We start from the raw sequence: 3,678 nt of genomic DNA on the forward strand, positions 1-3,678 counted from the left end.
TTAGTAGGCCTATTAATGTCAATCAATTCATTATTTTATAATGTTTGCATCAGATAAATGATTAATTTATATAAATGTTATATAAATTTAATTGATGACATTTTTATAAGAAATGTTTTACTTTTCCTGCTGCATGGCTAATAAGGGTAAACGTGAATTTAATTCCCCCCTTACCTATATATTTCTTAAACTTATTCGTATTACTCTTAAAATTTATGAGGAAACATTTGTAGTTTATAAGTTTTCAACATTATTTTGATGATTATGTACCTTAAAATACTTCCTCACCTCTTTGCAATATCTTACATAATATATTCTTCAATGGTTGTAAATCTGCCAGGGGAGAGCAAACCACCCCCATTGCCGCTTCACTATACGCTACAGTGTCACTGATGATGATCGTCAACTACATCAAATTTTTAAAAAAATGTCCTCTTACCCCCCCCCCCCCCCCCCCCCCCCCCGCTTATTCAGCGGCTGGCTGAGGCGTTGCGAAATTTTCGGCCCGATTTAAAATTGTTAAACGCCCCCCCCCCCCCCTCCCCCTTGAAAAAATCCTGCGTACGCGCCTGGTCAACTATAATAGTTACATCGACTTTGTGCAGTCAACCCATAGCATAGGGATCAAACTTCTTTACTTTAGAAAGGATTCATTGGGTTTCCTTTTATACAGGTATTATCCTGTAGGAGCACTTATAGTCTTCCTCCTGTCTGGTAAGATACGGAGGGATGAATTGAAGACAGAGACACAATAAACAGAGTGTGTACGTATGGCTTTTGCATTTTGTAAACTTCAGGTGCACTTGGCAGAGTTTTAAGTTTGTGAAATGCAAATACATGTATTGCTGGAAAGTATGTCTCTTCGAAGCCTGTACATCTTCCGTGTTCATGAACATTGTAGTTTCTTCATCACCAGGGCATATTAATGAGAATAGTGGCCCAAAAGGGACGTCGCGAATCATGAGCTTTGCTGTGAAAGTCGCGAGAAAATATGTGACAAAGGCGCATATTTTGTTGCAAATTAAGGGTATCAAAAACAAGAAAACTACTTTCGACTCTTCCTTAATAGCTAAAATAGTCCAAGAAGAAGTAATCCTCCTATGTATATAATATCATTATCAATAATAATATTCCGCTTTTATAGCGCTTAAAAGTAATGCAAAGTTTTGGGAAAATTTGAAAATTGGATGGATAGTAATTCTTTATAATTTTGATATATTTGGATGCCCTTCTGGATGAAATATAAGCACTAGAAAATTTAGCCCCTAGAACACTTCTGCTTTCTTTACATCCTACAGGGTACCCATTTAACACCTGGGTGGAGACTTGGCAAATGTAGAATAACGTCTTTCCAAAGGACGTTAGTGTCGGACTGGGATTTGAACCCCGTATCTTGTGATCTGCAGTCGGGTGAGTGGACTCATCCATAGACCACAGCACCTATAATGCAATATATTAAAGATCCCTGTTAAAGGAATAGTTGAGTTCTGTTTTCAGACCGCATTTGCCTTCAAAGTGCATGGTTATTGCTCTTATTCTTATCTTTGACATTTCTAGTGCCCTTTGAGGACCTGAAATTGCTATGAAGGTAATTTTAGACCCCAAAATGTGTGAATTTTAGCCAATACGAACATACCCATTCAGTTCCACTTTCAATAAAAAATACGGTGACCGTTAATTAATCAATTAATTAATAATAACAATACATGGGCCGGCTGGCTGGGCTTAATTTATAACCAACACGAAAAATCAAACAAAAAAGCCAACATCAGCATTGGCTGAAATACAATGTAAAAGGCGCTATATCATTTTTTCAACGGCTTTATCAAAATAATTATCGAATATTTTGTGGTGGTACTCAAATTAGAAATCGTTATTTCAGCCGTCTCTGAACCGATTTTGATCAAACAAAGTTGATTTTTTCATTTTAATTGTATGTTCTTTCAAATTTGATACTCAGTTTTTCACAGTATCTCACAAAAAAAATTATTTTGTGTAGCGCCCTCTGCAACAGAACTGAACTATCCCTTTAATGGACAAATTCACTACAAAAATAACTTACTTTCAATAGAAGCAGAAAATCAGACAAACCAATCAAAACAAGTTTGAGCAAAACCGGAACTAATAACAAAGTTGTGAATTTTTGAAAAAGTATGTAGAACTATATGGAACAATGAAAATCACAAGTCAAACTGGGAACTCACTCATCAGTCTGTGACGTCATGTCCTCACTATCCACTCATTATTTTCTTTATATTGATAATATACATTTCCTATTTCCCCCCCCTAAGAATCTTTTTTCTTCACACCAGCATCCAAGTTAGATCGATAGTAATATGTATTGTGTACTGTGGATGCACTAATATAGAGGGTTTTTTTCATGAAAAATGTGAATTTGATAAACTATTTATATAAAAATCAATAATTATGAATATAAAATATTCAGAAAAAAAGTATAAATTCTTCAATATTCATAAAAGATTTTGGGAAATGTCATGCCCGCAATATGATACAAATAAACATATAACCTGGGCAAAGGTATGAGGGAATCAAGTTTTGGGGGATAAAAAGAGAAATTAAAGGTTTTAAAAAGTTTTGGTATGGGGTCGTGACTTTGGTTCAAATTAACATATTGGAAGAATATGCTTTCCTACAATATTCATTGATCGTTGTCCCAGTTGAAATCGAGCCTAAAGTTATGAAATTATAAATAATAAACTCTTTATGTTGTATAGCTCCCTCTCTAGGTCAAGATATCAATTTAGCTATGAAACAATGTTTCTTGACTAAAATCGACCGATTAGCTTTTCCCGTTTGGAAATTATATATCACAACTACATATTCTGAGATTTTCATGGTCGCAGCTACCATTGTACGGCCGTAGGCGCTATTTGAAATTTATTAAAAATTAAACGGGAGCACCGGTAAATTTTTATATTCAATTTTTCTCGAAAACAGAAGTGTTTTAGGGGTTAAATTTTTTAGTGCTTATAATACATCTACAGGGCCATCCAAATATGTCAAAATTGTAAAGATTCACTATCCACCCAATTTTCAAAATTTCCCAAAACTTTGTATTACCTTTAATGGGATTAAACTATTTAAATAGTGAGGACATGACGTCACAAACTGAAAACCAAATTGGCAATTTGTGCAGCGAATTTCATTGTACATAATTAATATATGATAAAAAGAGACTACAAAATGAACGATACCTCATGAGGTATATACATGATCTCAACTTATAAATAACACCAGTATTTTTTGACACCATCCACAGGAGTTTTCCAATTCAGTTTCTCGTATATCCCGAGAAATTTTGTTGAAGCTTCTCTCTCAATTGGGTTCTTTCTCTAGACTTGGATCCTCGTTTAGGGTGCTTTTCAGAAAGTGATTTGCTCGGATGATGTACAGTACTCAATGTGACCCCCCCCCCCCCCCCCCGGGTTTACCAATTCAATCGATCAATCAGCTTTCTCAACGTGAGAGAGATAGAAAATAGAGAGAGAGAGAGAGAGAGAGAGAGAGAGAGAGAGAGAGAGAGAGAGAGAGAGAGAGAGAGAGAGAGAGAGAGAGAGAGAGAGAGAGAGAGAGAGAGAGAGAGAGAGAGAGAGAGAGAGAGAGAGAGAGAGAGAGAGAGAGAGAGAGAGAGAGAGAGAGAGAGAGAGAGAGAGAGAG

The sequence above is a fragment of the Strongylocentrotus purpuratus genome, unplaced genomic scaffold, assembly GCF_000002235.5.
Source record: "Strongylocentrotus purpuratus isolate Spur 01 unplaced genomic scaffold, Spur_5.0 spur5_scaffold_6, whole genome shotgun sequence".
NCBI classification, from domain to species: domain Eukaryota; kingdom Metazoa; phylum Echinodermata; class Echinoidea; order Camarodonta; family Strongylocentrotidae; genus Strongylocentrotus; species Strongylocentrotus purpuratus.